The sequence below is a fragment of the Tachypleus tridentatus genome, chromosome 10 (genome assembly GCF_004210375.1).
Source record: "Tachypleus tridentatus isolate NWPU-2018 chromosome 10, ASM421037v1, whole genome shotgun sequence".
Classification (NCBI taxonomy): Eukaryota; Metazoa; Arthropoda; class Merostomata; order Xiphosura; family Limulidae; genus Tachypleus; species Tachypleus tridentatus.
Window position 1 is genome coordinate 110,620,898 of NC_134834.1, and position 11,899 is coordinate 110,632,796.

Genomic DNA, 11,899 nt, shown 5'->3' on the forward strand with positions numbered 1-11,899 from the left:
TCAGACTTTAACCGTTCTTTCCACATAGCTGTGCTTATATTATTAGCTATTGATTGAAATTCAATTTGAAGAACTTTTGGAAATACACGTGTAATAATTGTGGTTTATACAATGGTTAAATATATTATATTAAAACGATTTTTAATATGCAAGTCAGCAAGTTACGTGACAACCACAGCAGATATTAATTCGCAGTGGAACTGGTTGTATCAGCACTACATTTTGGCATTGTTTAACATTTTGTGTAGGTAGTGTGATGCTACCAGATAATATGTGATTTTGAGAAGTATATGTAACAACCCTTTCCATACAAAATATACAGGCAAGTCATAGAGATGAGTTCAGGTTGGAGGTTTAAAATTTCCAAAACAGGAATATGTCCACCTTTTGATTTAACAGCATTGGAAAAAAATAAAATAGATCAACCAGGAGATTCAGGACCACATAGAGAGGACCTGCAATAAGTCGTACTCCAGCCGTGATAATCTTGTAACAGAGTGAATGGCAGAATCCATGAAAGCAAAAATAGTCGAAGAGGATATACACGTGCTTAAGTATTGTGTACATACGTTTTCGTACCGTAACCAGGGAACAAAACCCAACTGTAGGAAACTGTATTAACTATGTCCTAACAACTTACTTCTGCAATGCGACTGGAGACTAGCTGGGAAAAATGCAGTACGAAGTGGCACTCTGTCTGTTTACTTTCATACCTGACACAAGGGTTATAGCTTTCACTACATGTCAGTAGATCAAACACTAGAGGGAACTCTCAGTAAACGAGGTGTTTGAGATTATTTTTGGCATGATTAGAGTAAGGTAAGTGACTATACGTTTTCTCCTTACTTTCATAAGTTATATTTTGTGCTCCACAAAAAACAAGCGTGGAGCCAGTGGTGTATTTAGGTAGGGGCTAGAGGGGAATCAGCCCCAGGGCTCATGATCATAATGATGGTCCATTGATAATTTTACATAAAATTACATGGGATGTAGGGCTCACAGAAATTATTAGACCCTGGGCTCACCCTACCTTACATCCATTACTGCGTGGAGCGCGCGTATGTTCGATTTTATTTATTACTCATCAAGATCTCAACCGTCAAATAAAAATTCTTTTTCGCAGGAGTAGAGTCACCTAATCTGTGAGACCTTTAGCGTGTTAAAATACATCAATCGAAATGGTTTAACTTTCTGAATCCAAAAATGTAAGTAACTGTTAAATCGGTCAAATGGAGCTATGATCTGAAAGTTTGTATTTCAAACGGACCACTTAAATATCTAAACATAACAATGTTCATTTATTCACGGATTTCCTCTGTCCTCGTGGGCAGATCATCTGAGTGAATAGGCCACCTAAATATTTACACAAAACAATATTAATTCATGTTTGGATTTCTTCTGTCGTCGTGGGCAAATCATCTGAGTAAATAGACCACCTAAATATTTACACAAAACAATACTAATTCGTGTTGGGATTTCTTTTGTCGTCGTGAGCAGATCATCTGAGTAAATAGACCACCTAAATCTTTACACAAAACAATATTAATTCGTGTTGGGACTTCTTTTCTCGTCATGGGCAGATCATCTGAGTGAATAGACCACCTAAATATTTACACAAAACAATATTAATTCATGTTGGGATTTCTTCTGTCGTCGTGGGCAAATCATCTGAGTGAATAGACCACCTAAATCTTTACACAAAACAATACTAATTCGTGTTGGGATTTCTTTTGTCGTCGTGAGCAGATCATCTGAGTAAATAGACCACCTAAATCTTTACACAAAACAATATTAATTCGTGTTGGGATTTCTTTTGTCGTCGTGGGCAGATCATCTGAGTGAATAGACCACCTAAATCTTTACACAAAACAATATTAATTCGTGTTGGGATTTCTTTTGTCGTCGTGGGCAGATCATCTGAGTGAATAGACCACCTAAATCTTTACACAAAACAATATTAATTCGTGTTGGGATTTCTTCTGTCGTCGTGGGCAGATCATCTGAGTGAATAGACCACCTAAATCTTTACACAAAACAATATTAATTCGTGTTGGGATTTCTTCTGTCGTCGTGGGCAAATCATCTGAGTGAATAGACCACCTAAATCTTTACACAAAACAATATTAGTTCGTGTTCGGATTTCTTCTGTCGTCGTGGGCAGATCATCTGAGTGAATAGACCACCTAAATCTTTACACAAAACAATATTAATTCACGTTGGGACTTCTTCTCTGCTCGTGAGTTGACCACCTGAACCTTAACTGAGAACAATATAAAATCAGGTATGGATTTCATCTCTCTTTGTGGACAGCAATGTTAATTGATGTTAATATTTCTTCTATACTTGTGGACAAATCATCTAACTAACTACAAACAACAATCCTAATTCATGAAGTTATTTCTTTTCTCCTCGTGGATAGACTAAGCAGTTTCTAAAAACAAGAATGAAAATTCATCTAGAATTTCCACGTTTCCTCGTAAACACACCACCTTAATTTCTAGAGACAACAATGTTAATTCATTTACAGATGTCTTCTCTTCCCGTAAACAGACCACCTAAATTTCTAGAGACAGCAATGTTAATTCATTTACAGATGTCTTCTCTTCCCGTGGACAGACCACCTAAATCTCTTTAGACAACAATCTTAATTCATTTACGGATATCTTCTCTTCTCGTGGACAGACAACCTAAATCTCTTGAGACAACAATGTTAATTCATTTACAGATATCTTCTCTTCCCATGGACAGACAACCTAAATCTCTTGAGACAACAATCTTAATTCATTTACAGATATCTTCTCTTCCCGTGGACAGACCACCTAAATCTCTTGAGACAACAATCTTAATTCATTTACAGGTTTGGTTTGGTTTGGTTTTTGGAATTTCGCACAAAGCTACTCGAGGGCTATCTGTGCTAGCCGTCCCTAATTTAGCAGTGTAAGACTAGAGGGAAAGCAGCTAGTCATCACCACCCACCGCCAACTCTTGGGCTACTCTTTTACCAACGAATAGTGGGATTGACCGTACCATTATAACGCCCCCACGGCTGGGAGGGCGAGCCTGTTTGGCGCGACTCGGGCGCGAACCCGCGACCCTCGGATTACGAGTCGCACACCTTACGTGCTAGGCCATGCCAGGCCCTTTCATTTACAGATATCTTCTCTTCCCGTGGACAGACCACCTAAATCTCTTGAGACAACAATGTTAATTGCTGTTAGGATTTCTAATATCCTCTTCAACAGACAGTCTCCACTGTCTCTACAGACGATAGCTTCAATTTATGCAGGGATTTCTCTATCCTCGTGAACAGATCACCTAAATCTGTACAGACATCAACGACAATTAATTTATGGATTTCTTTTCTACATCTGGAAATTTCACCTAAGTCTATATAAATAGCAATGTTAATTCATCTAGGGAGTTTTTCTCTCATCTTGAATAGAGCACCTAAGTTTCTACAGACAACAACACGAATTCAGGTACGGATTTCTTCTCTCGTCTTCAACAGACCACCTGAATCTCTTGAAACTACAATGTTAATTTATGTATGAAATTGTTCTCTCCTCGTGCACAGACCAGCTGAATCTCCACAAACTATAGCGTTAATTCATACTGGAATCTCTTCTCTCCTCGTTGACAGACCAAGTAGTGTCTAGAAACAACAATGATAATTTAACTAGAAATTTCGTCTTTTCTCGTGGGCACGCAATATAAATCTCTACAGGCAACAATGTTAGTTCATTTGTAGAATTATCCTCTATCCTAGGCCCGACATGGCCAGGTAGTTGAGGCACTTGACTCGTATTCTGATGGTCGCGGGTTCCAATCCCCGTCGCTCCAAACAAGCTTGCATTTTCAGCCTATGGGGCATTTAAATTTAAAATAAACCAAAACAAACCAATTATCCTCTCCTCTTAGAGGAACAAAATTAACTTATACTGACAACAAGGTTAAGACAAGTAAATATTTCTCTCCTCATGTACACACCTAAATCTCTAGAGAAGAAAATGTAATTTATGTGAGAATTTCTTCTCTTCTCGTGGGTATACCACCTAGATTTCTAATCACTACAATATTAATTAATGCATGAGTTTCTTCTCTACTTCTGGACAGACCATTAAAATCTTTACAAACAACAATCTGAATTCATGGAGAGATTACTTCTCTCCTCGTGGACAGACCAGCTAAATCTCTAAAAAAAAAAAGTTAATTGCTGTTGAGATTATTTCATTCCTGGTGGGCAAACCATCTAAACCTCTAAATCAGAAGTGGGCAACTCCATGGCCACTAGCTACTTGTGGCCAGAGGACAGCACAATTCTGGTCAGCTCGAGTTTAGAAATCAACTTTTTCCATCTTTTATTTTTTTTATCGCAAATTTCGTAATCAGCAAATGCACTGCCTCACGTCATTGTTAATGTCACGTGCTTTATCACTTCCACAGACTTCGCCCATTTTATAACGTCAACCTGGTTTAGATGTTTGTTATCGTGTGTGTATTGTTTTGCATGCGCTTGCAAACTATTTTTATTGTGCAACTTAAAGATGATTTCTCTGTAAACTGGATCAAAAATTTATCTCAAAAATTTGAATCAAGTTTCTCCGATTTTAAAAATTTGAAATTAATATTTGAATTTTTGCATGATCCATTTCAATTTTACTTAGGAAATTGGAATAAGGAAATTACATCTTTTTTTGTCTTTGGATAATTGTGAATTTAAAGACGAGATGTTTACCCTGCAAAGTGTAGAACACATAAAAGGTAAACAAAAATGTTCTATCAGAGAGATATGGCTCTCTATTCTGATAAATGAGAGTCTTCCAAATTTAAAGATAGCAATTTCAAAATTATTTTCCATGTTTGGATCCACATGGATGTGTGAATCAACATTTTCTACACTAGATTTTTTCAAGTCTAGATACATATCTCGGCTTACTGACATAAATTTAGAGGCAGAGCTAAGATGCTCATTGAGCACAGATATTAAACCAAATTTCAGGAAACTTCTTGATGAAAACCCCATTAATTTTCACATTGAAGTTTAGTTGAAATGTAGTTATTGTGATTATACTAACATCTTGTTTTTTTCTTTTTTTGAATAGTGCAATCAACGTTGTTCTCATTAGCCACCGTTGTGACCACTATAAAAAATAAGCTGTCCACCCTGCTCTAAACACGTGAATGTTAATTCTCGTCGTAATTGTTCCACTCTTCTTGGATACACAACCTAGACAAACAACCACATTAATTCATTTTGGGATTAGCCGAGACAAACAACAACATTAATTCGTTTTGGGATTAACCGAGACAAACAAGAACATTAATTCATTTTGGGATTTCGTGTTCTTTTTCTTTTTGGACAGAAGACCTAAATATCTACAGACAACAATGGTAGTTCATGTACTGATATCTTTCCTCCTCTTGGAGAGCCCACCTAAATCTCGTCACACAACAATATTAACTGATATTGGGATTTCTTCTCTACTCCTAAACAGACCAAATAGTCTTTACAACCAACAATGATAATTCATCTAGGAATTTCTTCTCTCTTCGTTGACAGACCATCTAAATAGAGAGACCACTTAGATACATACAAATAACAGTATTAATTCAGGTGTGTATTTCTTCTCTTCTCATGGACATACCACCTAAATCTCTTCAGACAACAATAATAAATAATATATGGATTTATTTTTTCTTTATTCAAACGTGAAGTAAGTCTGCAGAAAAATAATGCTAGTTCATATAGGGTTTTCCTCTCTTCTCGTCCACAGACCACCTAAATCACTTGAAATTACAATTTTTATTCATGTTGTAATTTCTTCTTCACTCGTTGATAGACCACATAAACCTCTACAAAAAAACACTATGAATTCAGAAATGTATTTCGTCTATCCTCGTGAATAGATCATCTACATTTGTACAGATAACGTTAATTCATGTATGGATTTCTTTTCTCAATGGTCAGCTTCAGGACTTATACCAATAAAATTTGCTGTTTGATCCCTATGGCAGACACAGCGCATATAACCCATTGTGATGCTTTGCCCTTTAACAAACACATAGTAAACAGTCGTTGAGCTCCAAACAAAAAATACTTATAGCTTCTAGCCGTTCTCTACGCTATTAACAAGGAACAAAGAAAACAAATTATTTTGCGGATAAAAGTGATAACCAAAGACTTTTGGTGGCGATAAAGAAGTGGGGAAAGCGATAAATAATTCGAAGCATTTATCTCGTATAGTGCGTAAACGTTTCCAACCGAGTTTGATGAAGAGATAAAACATAGAGCAGTAGCTGTGAAATGTTATTAAATAACACGTTTATATAAATATTCATTATTTTCTATTTAGTTAGTTTTATCTATCAAATATATATCGACGTAAACGTTTTATTAGATGTTGACTTGAAACCTGATAAAACAGTTAAAACATTACCTTTTAACATGAACTTTACTGTTACATATTATTTTAAACACATTTTCTGAACTATTTTTTAGTCCATAATTTTTTTTATTACGTGGTCTCCAATAATATATTAGTTTTAAACCAAATATTTAAATAAAAATATCTCTATTGTTGCAGTTAATCCAAAGTAATTCTGCTGGGGCTCTTTACGTGTGTTTCACATGGAAAATAACTGATTTCACCTGATATTCTTCACACTGAACATTCTGACCGGCATAAGGTTACTCAGCATAATGCAATATGTAGATCAAATCAGTCAATAGTGTACAGTATAGATAAAATAGGTTATACTAGAGTTAAGAAAACATTTAAAATGTGGATGATGCCGTGCCACACAATAAGAATACAATGATTTAGCTCGCTAAAATGTTGTATATCTATTTCTACTGGGACCCGGCATAGCCAGATAGTTTAGGCACTCGACTCGTAATCGGAGGATTGCGGATTCTAATCCCCATTACACCAAACATGCTCGCCCTTTCAGCCGTGGGAGCGTTATAATGTTACGGTCAATCCCACTATTCGTTGGTAAAAGAGTAGCCCAAGAGTTGGCGGTGGGTGGTGATGACTAGTTGCCTTCCCTCTAGTCTTACACTGTTAAATTAGGCACGGCTAGCACAGATAACCCTCGAGAAGCTTTGTGCGAAATTCAAAACAAACAAACAAACAATCTACCGGACTTACGTAAGTTATTCATAAAAGTTTTAACCAACACACTGAAATACAACAATATTACTAATAACTGATATAGAAACCTAATCAGTTAAGATGTTTACATTACACAAAAAATAGCGTACTTTCATGAGAACATCAGTTGAAACGCGATAGTATACGACCCTACTTTGCAAAAAAAAAAAGTGTTTTTTCTATCGCACGGAGTTCGTAAGAAAAACATTACAAGGAAGATGGTATATGGATTAAAGTGAAACATTTGTATATACCTTTATAGATTTCCATATTTCGCATGAAATAATCTAAATTCATATTATTCTATGAATGTGAAAGATATATATTATGTGTTTCAAATCATTTGACTGTATTTTTGTCTACTGTAGCTAAGTCTAAAATATTTTTTAAATAAAACTAGTGTACCTTTTACTAAGTGAAAGGTAAATCAAATAGTATTCCTGGTTTTTAACATTCTTTCTGTATTTATGTAAAATTGTACATCAAACCAAACATCTTTAAACAAATTGCAAAATTTGATCGCCTATTAAACAGTCATATTTATCAAATACGACAAGCAAATAATATAATTTACCACAGCAGGCTTAAGTACTATTTCATTTTCACACAAAATGCCAGTGGCGTTTACTCTTTTTTATTTCTGTAACCCTAACGGATTTAAGGGCTGTGGTGTTGACCAAAAGGCATCATTATCATGGCTTACATCAATAAACTGGTAATTTAATAAAATTATACCTTTAAGCGTTTAAAATGAAAGGCTAAAATTACATTTCTCAATTTATTGCGGGTTGTAAACTAATTTACTAATTATTGTTCAATTATTTGTGAATTATGTATTTATATAAGTAAAATGATTCGTGAAAATATAACAGTTCTACTGTCTCTAGTTTATATTAAAGAAAGTAACGCATGATTACTGTTTCACTTTTACTGTGTTCAGCTGAATCTTAATAAAAACGGTAAATGCTTCATTCTAATGTAAAACTGGAGCAGTCAAGATGCTTCGAAGTATTTTACAAAGATATAAATAATGTCTGAGCTTTCTGACTTTAAAATAGATGTGTGCATTTTTCATGCCTTATATGGTATTCAGATGTTATATCCAAATATAGCCACATACTGTGGTTATATATAGAAATTAAGGGGAAGCTACCACGTAGTGGGATTCCATAGGCTTATTCTATGGACCATCCTCTCTTTAAATTAAAGTCAGGGACTACTTAAATTGTACAAGAACGAAAAAGGATACAGCAAGTATAAGAAACAGAATTTCTGAAAACTCTAAACGGTTGACCCCCCGCTGTTTCCTTGATGAAGGGGTATTTTTAATGTTTCCAAGATAGAAAACATTATGTACAACTGGCTTGATGAAACTATTTTCATTCGTTTTTAAACTTTCTTCAGTCTTTAATGTATATTTATTAAGACAAGCGATGTGGTTTGTTGAAATCCACGCCATTTTAAATAAAATGCATTTTTAACTCTCAGAATTTTGACTGCGATAATGTTACTCATTTTACGCCAGAAGATCGTAAATGTTTCACCAACTACGGAAAAAAAATTAGGTTTACAAATCATTTGGGTTTTATTATGAGATTTTATTGCCATCTAGTGACTAATATTAAAAAGTTAACCCAACATTTCGAAATCAATGACGTTCTATATATAAAATGCTTTTCGTACAATTTTTTATTATCCTAGTTTAACATATACAAAAATTTTGCAGTCAAATAGTACATATAATTATATATTAATTCATTTACTTAATATTAATTGCTCATATTTCAGATCGAAACTCTAGCTTCAGAATAGCTATAGGTAAATTATTATTCTAAACTTAACTATAATTCTCCTAATATCTATTTTTGGTGATTTTAAAGCTTCGTTTTACGGAATTTGTTTTTATTAATACTAAAGATTTTTATCGTCAGAGAAGTATTGTTATGTGTATCATGATTCTCAAGCTTAAATTAAATAAATATTTTATACTTGCATCTTACGTTAATTTAATCCAAACCGCCAGAGGTATGAAAAACAAAAATGACAGGCCAAATGAGACTTATAGGAATGAAATCGAAATTAGTGACCAAACTAACAGGTACATTTATAACACTGATAAAAGTTCAAAAACTCAAAAATTAATTAATTAATTAGCTAGACCACATTTTTCCTTCAACTGAGGTCGTAGTGGTTGGTAACGTAAAACACACAGAGGTAGTTTTTGGCTTATTTTATAATAGCTCCACAGTGGTACAGTAGTTTCTCTTGGAATAGAGCCGACATGGCCAAGCGTGTTAAGGCCTACGACTCGTAATCTGAGGGTCGCGGGTTTGCATCCCCGTCACAGCAAACATGCTTGCCCTTTCAGCCGTGGGGGCGTTATAATGGTACGGTCATTCCCACTATTTGCTGGTAAAAGAGTAGCCCAAGAGTTGGTGGTGAATGGTGATGACTAGCTGCCTTCCCTTTAGTCTTACACTGTTAAATTAGGGACGGCTAGCACAGATAGCCTTCGAGTAGCTTTGTGCGAAATTCAAAAAACAAACAAACCAACAAATTCTCTCGGAAAAACACAGTAGCGAAGCTTGGTTTTCCACTAGGTGTGGAAAGAGCAATGAATTAAAAAGCAAAATTGATCTAAAATTTTAATAAATGGTGATTAGAACAAATCAAATGTAATAGTATATATCAAAGTTTTATTATTTATTAAATGATATTAAACGAGTTTATTATACATATGTAATCAATATGCCAAAATTGTTTCAGGGCGCCGTGTTCCGTTGAGACCCTTTTGATGCCCCCCGCTAGTACAGCGGTATGTCTCCGGATTTACAACGCTAAAATCAGGGGTTCGATTCCCCTCGGTGGGCTCAGCAGATAGCCCGAGGTGGCTTTGCTATAAGAAAACACACATAGTTCCCTTTTGATTACGCCTTTGGACTTACAACGCTATAAACTGGATTTCGATACTTGTGATGGGTACAGCACAGATAGCCCATTATATAGCTTTGTACATAGCTTAAAACAAAAAACTAAGCTAAATATTTATAGTTATGCCATCTAATTGTGATTAACAGTTTCTTGTTATCGCTCTCCATGCTGGTTTTATTAAGTGTGTGTGAGTGTGTGTGTGTTTTCTTATAGCAAAGCCATATTGGGCTATCTGCTGATTCCATCGAGGGGAATCGAGCCCGATTTAATTAAGATACTCAAATTTTTAGAGGTTTGTGGTGTCTTTCTATAACGTGTTTTATTCGAGTGAACAAGTTGAAAGCACGAACTTAAAAAATAGGAGTGAAATGTTCAAGGTTTGAAAGCTGGTGCATTTTAATCTCTGTGAAGAGAACTGTGAACAGATTGCAGTAGTTTAGCAACTGTATAAAAATTGGTCCAACTGCCTCAACTTACAGGGTGAACAAAACTACCCTCTTAAAATGTTGTTAATTCGTTATCTCTTTTGTTTGCCTAAGAATGAAGTACAAACTTTTACAATAGGCTCTCTGTACTCTGCCCACCATGTGTATCGAAACTCGGTTTTTAGCGATGTGAGTCTACAGACATACCCCTGTGTCATTGGGAGCAGTTATTTCTTTTATTAGATAACAGAAAAACATGTAAAAACTATGTATTTTTAGAAGGCACTCGACGAGATCTATTCAAATATGATCTCAAATCATATTTTAAACGCTGTATTTCGTAAATACTTGAACTTTTTATGGTTTTAGTTACATTTCTCATAAAACATGTTGTGTATCTGTTGTATTTTCTTACATCTTCTTATTCCAGTTAGCCTACAAAACGATCAAACAATTTTATCACCAGTAATCAGACGTAAAAATAAAACTCAAAATAACACAAGCCAATTTCATAAGTTAACATTTAGTTGGAATTCCCGTGGCTTTCATTACTGCTGTATCAAAGTGACATGCTTTCAATGACTTTGTACAGATATTCCTGGGTGATTGACTGCTTTCCTACTTTGAGTATTTCAAAGAAATTCATCTTCTGTAATGGCTTGCGATCTTTCATTAAACGGTTTAACTCAACTCATAAATTTTCAATCAGATTGATATCAGGTGATTGGCTTGGCCATTCCATAACATCAGTTCTCTTATTTCTAAGATATTTGAGCAGATCTTGTCTAGCGGATTCTAAACAACATATAGTTTTTACATTTTTCTCTGTAGGCCTCGCATGGCCAGGTAGTTAGGGCGCTCAACTCGTAATCTGAATAAACCAGAAAACGTGAATGAACAAGTGATAATTTCTTTGTACAAATCAATGGTTATGCCATATTTGGAATAATGTGTTCAGTTTTGGGCTCCTTACCTTAAGAAAGACATTGAATTATTGGGAAGTGTTCATAATACATTACTAGAATGGTTCCTGGGATAGAGGGGTTGTCATTTGAGAAAATATTAATTCTCTTTAATTGTTTTCTCTTGAAAAAAATAGTGAGGGGGATCTGATTGAAGTTTTTAAAATTGTAAAGGGAATTAATAATGTTGATGCATCATATTGTTTTATATTTAACAGTAAGAATAGTAGAACTAGGGGTCACAAATATAAATTTCGGCAGGGTGTGTTCATCTTAAACTAATAGTTTTATTTTTCTGATAGGGTGGTTAACATTTGGAATGGGTTGCCTTCGGGTGTTGTACGAGGGATGTTCAAAAAATACGCGGACTGTTTGAATTGCGTGGCTCCAGTTGGTTCCAGGAGAATCCGCTTGGTGTCGCTAGGTT